This window comes from Gossypium hirsutum, chromosome A04, assembly GCF_007990345.1.
Source record: "Gossypium hirsutum isolate 1008001.06 chromosome A04, Gossypium_hirsutum_v2.1, whole genome shotgun sequence".
Classification (NCBI taxonomy): domain Eukaryota; kingdom Viridiplantae; phylum Streptophyta; class Magnoliopsida; order Malvales; family Malvaceae; genus Gossypium; species Gossypium hirsutum.
Window position 1 is genome coordinate 11603273 of NC_053427.1, and position 7992 is coordinate 11611264.

Genomic DNA, 7992 nt, shown 5'->3' on the forward strand with positions numbered 1-7992 from the left:
ATCAATTAATCCTATGAGAAGCAAGAAGCCTAAATTTACCAAATCATGCAATCTAATATTTTTGGTTTGAATGAATAGATAAACGTTAAAAGCAAGAGAATTTGCCAAATCAAGCAATGCAATATTTTTATTGTTAATCAAATAGATAAACGTCAAAAGCATGGTGTGAAAGAGAAATTGAGCTGCGGTGATGAAAAAGGAGAAATTTTAGTGTACCGAAAAAGAGAAAAAGAAAGATGTAAAGTTTTGATGATTAACATTTAGTATATTGATAATGTATTTATTTTTATTTTACAAGTAGTTTTAAAGTATTGATATGTGTCTTTTTTAAATATTTTATTTTTGAAATATTTTACTATACTCCTATACATACTTGCTAACCTCCTAGTCTTATTTGTAGAGTGTAACAATCCGTTTTTCAATGATGTCGGAAACAGTTATTTTGGGATCATAATTTCGATGAGTGAGTCCACAAATATTGTTATTTAATATTTACGAGTTAAATATAATATTATTGTGAATTTCAATTTTATAGATTTTATTATTTGGTCAGTTAGTCAAGATACAAGTGGTTCGTACCGAAAGTCAGTAGGAGGTATCACGACTTTATTTTCATAAAACGAGCCCCTAAATTATATTATTGAATATTTACGGAGTTATTATATTGGTGAATTGAAGTTTGATATTGTAATTTTTATGCTTGATTGGTTAATTAATGTATAAGGGCTAAATCGTAAAAACTATAAATTAATCATTATTGATTTCTATTAATTAAATACCTTAGATGGTAAAATTGGGAAGACTTATATGGTAATTAAACCATATTAGTATGTCATCATGTCTCTTATTTTATATTATTATATTAAATAAAAATGATATGTTTCATAAACATAAAGGAGTAAGGAAGCGTTAAGTCAGTATTTCCTTCTTTCTTCTCCTTCTCCAACCCGATTTCACCATTAAAGAAGACAAAGCAGGGAGAACCCAAGGGGCTGGCATGGACTCGGCTCCCCCTAAAATGTAAAATTATTTTTTAGGTCTTTAAATTTTTTTAAAATTTTTAAATTAATAAAGGTAAAATTACACTTTGACCCCCCTTAAAATTATAAAAATTTAATTTAATCCTTTACAAATTATAAAGATATAAACTATAAAAAATTAAAATTTCATCCGGCCCCCCCTAAAAAAATTTTCTAGCTTCGCCCCCGAGACCAAGGGTTCAATCATTTATTTTCTTTTGCATATCAGGAATTGGACCATATTAGAAGTAATCGAGGAAAAAGGTAAAACTATTGATTCATCCTTAAAGAAACAATTGTTATTTGTTTGTCCACGGAAGTTCATACGATATGTTTGTGTTAAATTGTTATGCATTTAGAATTATAATTGTAAATATGTTTAATTGAAATTTTGATTGTTTACGATTCGGTACATAAATGTGAGATAGAGGATTAAATTAAATACGTTGAATTACACATTGGAATAATTAAAGAATTGACCTTAAATTGGACCGAAATAGGATATGTTATGTGATAAAGTGATGATTTGATGAAATAAGCTGAATTGATTCGTTTTAGACCGGTTGATAGTGATAAGGACCGAATTGAATATATGTAAAAATATAATATAATGTTCTAAGTGTGAAATTGAATCAGTATTGTTATGTGATATGCTATCATATTTGAGAATTGATTATTGGTTGATGAATGCTTTCTTCTTCTTTTTTTCCAATTTTTTCATTTGTGAGTTGTTAATGAACTCACCTCATTCGTTGACTTTATGTGATTTAATCTTTCTATAAAACATGCCTCTCACTATATTATAAAGTAAGGGCCATTGAATCTATTTTATTTTCTTTCTTTTTTTTTGATTCGATGCTTAGCCCTTAAATCTAATTGAATCTAAAAAGAATACAAAAATAGAAAAGTACAAATCCACTCCAAATATTTACAATATATGATCTATTTGTATCTAAGGTATCAACTCCAAATATTGAAAATAAAAAGCGAAAGTCTTTATTTCGAAATACTTTGATATATGATATGAATCCGTAATTTTGATTTCTTGCTTATTTTGTTACTAAATTAAGTTGAGAGATTTTACATTTACATACACATAAAAAATAATTTGTGAAAAAAAACAATTTTTTATGTCATGACCCTTCCATATATGTCCGCTTTGGTTTGAATGGGAATTCTAAAGAAACTTTAGTTTGGTTCTACTATAGAAAAAAGAGGATTCTTGGATTGAGTTTTTTCCTCCTGTCAAGAAAGCTTTTATTCTGTAATTCATTTCAAAAGACTTCAATTAGTACACACAAAAAATAGTCCAATTCAGCAAAATTTTGTTCAATTTCGCGTGGAGTCATATTCTCATTAGTACAAGTCAAGGGAATGGTCCCCTTGCTTCTGATTTCCATATAAAGGATACAACAAACATACATACTATCTTTAACTTCTACCTTGATGGACTGAATATCTTTTATAAGGAATCGTAAAAAGATGCGATGATTTTTTCTAGAAAATCCCAACGAAAAATGCATACTATTCCCACCTTTCTATCAAATTATATTTTATTGACGTAAAATAGAGCTATAACATGAAAAAAGGTCTAAGCATAAAAAAAATATATTAGTTGTCTTGACTCGTATCAAAACGATAGTTAAAGCTCTTGTTAGGCACCCATTTGATATGAGTTCAAACCGTGTTATCCCCATCTCCACCCCTAATATTGTATAAAAAATAACATAAATTAGTTAGAGTTATATACCAATTAAATCTAAGTTTAGGCCTATAAATAAATTCAGTAGTTAGCATATTCAACCAAGTAGCATAAGAAAAGTTACCAGTAAAAAGAATGAAGATTGTAATCATTCATAAGTAAGAAGTATCTTAAAATAATGGAGCACTAAATGGCTTTTTGTATTGAAAATATCGAATTACATTCAAATGACGATGAAACCAAAACCAGTGGCGAATCCAGGGGGCTGGCAGGGCCCTGCCCCCCTTCCCCTAAAATGGGAAATTTTCATTTAGGTATTTTAAAATTTTAAATTTGTAGTGGTAAAATTGCACTTTGCCCCCCAAAATGATAAAAAATTTGATTTAATCATTTAGAAATTATAAAGATATAGGCTATTAAAGTGGTAAAATTGCATTTTACTATCGTAAAAATATATAATTTAATTTCGCCCCCTAACCGGAATGATATGAAATATCATTTTAATTGATGATAAAATTGTTATTATTATTATTATTATTATTATTAAATTGAAAATATATGAGATGAAGGTTAGAAGAAAAATCATTTTTATTTGTGTACGTGCAGGTAGAAATCGTTTTCAACTGTTATTTTTTTTATTAATTTAGTGCAAATATATTTCTTATTTGTCATGAATTATTATAATTACTATATGTTGCTTTATATAATTTTTAATTTAATATTATAATTTATTTTCTTATATAGTTCTAAAAGTATGCATTATTTTAAATAATTTTATATATTAATTCAATGTTTAATATAAAAAGAGATGTAACGCCCCAATATTTTTTTAAGTTTTTAAATTGTTAGAAATTGTCAATGTGAGTAATTTGGTTCAGTGGTTAAGTGAAGTGAGTGTGTGTGGGAGATTCTGGATTTGAATTCTTTCTTTAGAATTTTGTTAATTTGACTCAATCCCTACCTTTGGACATCTGGTTTAATTTAATCTTCGCTCAACTTATGAGCCTATTGATTTAATGGTAAAGCTTTAGCTTACCCATTAATTTTATGTTCGAGTCCCTATGAGCGCAAACAAAAATATTTTTATTATTACCCAGTTTATGCCGCTTACATGGTAGAGTTCGAATTGAATTTGAATTTTGAGGGAATCTAAGTAGTTATCAGAAAATCTAGTTAGTGGAATAATATTTTTTTAAATAATTAGATTTTTCCCCAAAATTCTCCCACTCCCTCTCATGTTTCTGCTATTTGCCTTTACCTAATTTTCCCTTAATTCCACATTCATTTTTTTCCTTCTCTTTTGGGATTTCACCTTTTTTTTTGTTCTTGCTATTTTACATTTAGATTTCGTGATTGTGTCTTGGTATGGCCACTGTTTTGCTGGTAGGTAAGATTAAATTCTGATTTGAGTTCCGTTTTGATGTTATTTCGTGGAGGTTAAGGAAGTTTGTCGATTTTAATGGTAGGTTGTGTAATTAATTACTTTATTGTGCTACTAGGAGAAGATCGGGACGTGTTTGGTGACCACCAGAGATTTAGGTCCCTCAGATTTTGTTTTTTAAGGGTAAGAGTTTATTCGCCATTATAGAGGTTGTTTTGTTTCGATAATTAAGTTTGACTGTTGTTGGTAATGTCGATTTAGTGAATCAGGTTTGGAAAATCGTTGCTAATTGGTAGGTTTAATTGACATTTTTAGGTTCTAAAAATTTCATGGGTGAATTCGTATAAAAAAACAGAACAGGTGTGTAACGAAAAACCCAAAAAATAGTAAACGGCTCAAAGCCTAAAAGTGGATTGTCAACGCCACATGGCCATGTGCCAGGCCTTCTGAACCACACGGTCTAGGTCAATTGGGCAGTGTCGGCCACATAAGCTAGCCAGTTAGGCTGTGTGGGCCCAATTTCTAAAATTTTACCTTAGGGTCGTATTTGTTATGCGAATCGAATTTAACCCTTCCATAGGGTCCATATGGTATAAATATGTCTATAAACCATGATTTTTGATGCTCTGTTTATATTAAATGTGACTTATGAACGCATGAGATGCATGTTATATGTAATAGCATGATGTGTTTTATGCTAACATGATCTAAATCTGATGTGCATAGCATGTATGTCATACACGCATTCGATATCTGTTTAATTTTGCATGTGCATTGGAGTGGGATTATGATAATGGAGAAAGTGTTGATAGTTTAATTCATCTGCATAATTTGGTGGCTTAGCCACATATATCTGTTTACGGAAGGTTACTGTGTATTGTTCCGGCTGCTAGATTGCAAATTTTCTGAAAAGTGACATATGATCACGTAATGGTGTGTGGGGTTGGATGGGTATTTAATACCCTAATTGATGTATAGCGAATGGCGGTAGGATCTGAATCTGTATATGTTATATATTTGTTTCTATATCTGTTTATGAAATATATTTGATTGGTATCTGAGCATGTATCTGCTACATTATCTGATGAATCATGTGTGTCTAATTTATTTTTTGAGATACATTACACACTGGGCTCGTAGGCTCACTTTCTATTTGTTTGTTCTTAGGTAATCCACGGACATAAGACGGACCAATGCGATGGGAGCTTGGTTATATATATATTTATATTACATTTCAATTAACTTTATTCAGATTAAATTCGTTTTGTTTGTTGGAATATTTTTGGACTTTCGGGACTGTTTTTAATTTTGGATTTTATTTTCTGTTTTAAATTGTTTTAACATTTTTAAATTATATGAACACTATCTAAAATATGTTGAATTTCAAAACCAAATCACATTTTCCAAAATTTTGTTTAACTAAGAAATTCCACTACAAAACTAAGTGATTTTATAAGTATTTATCTGCAAAATTTAATGAATTAGTTAAGAGGAAGTATTTCCCAGATAAACTAAAATTTTATTTATTAAAAGCTAGCGCTATTTATTTTACAAGTCTTAAAATGGTTTCTGGATTTTTCAAATGATTGTGGTAATACCTCTAGATTTGGTCATAACGTCTAGGCCGGGTTTAGGGTGTTACATTTAGTGGTATCAGACCCTAAGTTCAAAACTCAAGCTGTGATTTTTGGATTCAAATTCTTTTATGAAAAATGTTTTTGAACAAATTGTATTTCTGATTAATTCTGAAAAATGAGTTTATGAAAATTCGAGTATCTAGCGCTGATCCTATAAGTATTGCTTTAGGTATACTCTATAGTTTAGAAAAACATTGTAGTGTTAAAAATACTGTGCTTTAGCTAAAGATTGTAACAACTCTATAAAAGTTCTGATAAAATTTTTAAACATTAGATTTTTGATAACAAACTTCAATTTATTTATAAAATTCTGAAATTGTAGAGAAGATAAGCATAATGAGTATGCTCGGAAACCGTGGACAATGTACTAGTGGGCGCATTAGGTGCCGAAGAAGGGCTCGAGCTGAGTTATCTTCGATGCGCAGTATGCCCAATTTATATACGAGCGAGACCATTAGGACGCCTACCACTAAGACTTAGTCACGAACTCAGATTGTTGGGGATGACACATTGTTCCAAGCCATGTTGAGAGTTCTAAAGAGGGTCATTGGGACCCATACTAGATCTAGTAGCCATGGGTTAATAACTGAACGACTCTGGTCAAATGGGGCTGAATTATTTAAGGACGTCGTTGAGGTGGCCCCGACTGTGGCCAAATATTGGTTAGAGGCCACTAAGAGGATCATGAATGATCTAGACTATACCCTCAAGCAAAAGTTGAAGGGTACGATTTCTTTACTTTGCAATGAAGCATATCAATGGTGGCAGACTGTTGAGCAAGACACCCAACCAGAACGGGTGTCTTAGACCTTCTTTCGTAGCGCCTTCCAGAATAAATATGTGTGGGAGATATATATTAAGGCTTGTAGACTCGAGTTTATTAGGCTAACTTAGGGGGATAGATCCGTGGCCAAGTATGAGGCCGAATTTTTGAGATTGAGTAGGTATGCTCGAAATATGATTAAGAATGATTATGATAAGAGTGTCTGTTTTGAGAACGAATTGAGATATGGAATTAAGGTTCCAGTAGCTCCACAGAGGGAGTGAGTGTTCGAAACTCTAGTGGACAAGGCAAAAATAACAGAGGAGATTAAGCATGCGAAGGGTGAAAAGAGGGATAAGGTGAGGGGCAAAAATAAGTCTAAGAGGGATTCAGTCCTTCTAGTTCTGCTCAACGACCTACGAAACAGGCCAAGTTTGATGGACCTCCTCAAGTTTGGGGGTGTGTAAACTCTAAATTATATAGATTTTTATAGCTGTTTATATCACCTTTTTACTTAGAATTTATGTTAACCTTAAGTGTTTGGATATTTAGTTTGGTGATTTTTTTTTCATATTAAGACAATTGGCATAATTTTAGTGAAGTATGCAATTTTATGAATTCATGTATTAAATTTTGCATAATTTAACTATCTCATGTTACGTAGTAATTTATGTGCTTTAATTGTTGCAGTGGGACCATTGAATTAATAAGTGTGAAAGTTATTTAAATCATACATGGACATGAGTTATACTCCACCTCAATTGGGCATCAAAGACAACAAATTGAGTCAAGAGAAGTCAATTTGATCTAGTTGAAGTTGTCTTGTTGAGAAGAACAAGTCTGATAATTAACACCTAAGAAACCGTCAAACCCCTTGCATAATTCATGCATGAAATTAAGCATGAATCAAGCAACCACCAACATTTTCCTCCACATTTCATGGCCGGCCAAGAAGGGGAACATTTCAAGGGATTTACATGCTATTTTTAGCAAACTCCCTAGCCATTCCTCTACTATAAATGCCATCCCTCATTTCCCATTTCAATCATCCATCAACTCACATTCGTCTCATCTTTCTTTCATCTCTTCATGCATAAGCCCTACATTTCCCCTCTTCCCTTTAGCTAGAATTTTTCATGATAAAAACTCTCTTGGTCGGCCATCTTGAGGAGTAGTTTGCGAAGGAGCAATCACAAGAATTGGAGGAAGCCCCATGATTGGTCTTTGGAGATCACCAAAATCATCTAGAGTTTCTTCTTTCCTGTTCTTTAATTTTGTTCTTAGTTATTCAACTTGTTTGCAAATTGTTTTGATGTTTTTCCATTAACAGTGATGACTTAATTTTGTTATGGCTAGAATGAATGCATTAATTTGATAAAATTCATTTGATTCATGCTTATGATATTTTGTGTCTCAGTCGTTCATACTTCCAATTAAAATCATTTATGTATTTCATGCATTAAAATATATTTGAATGCATTAGAATTAGT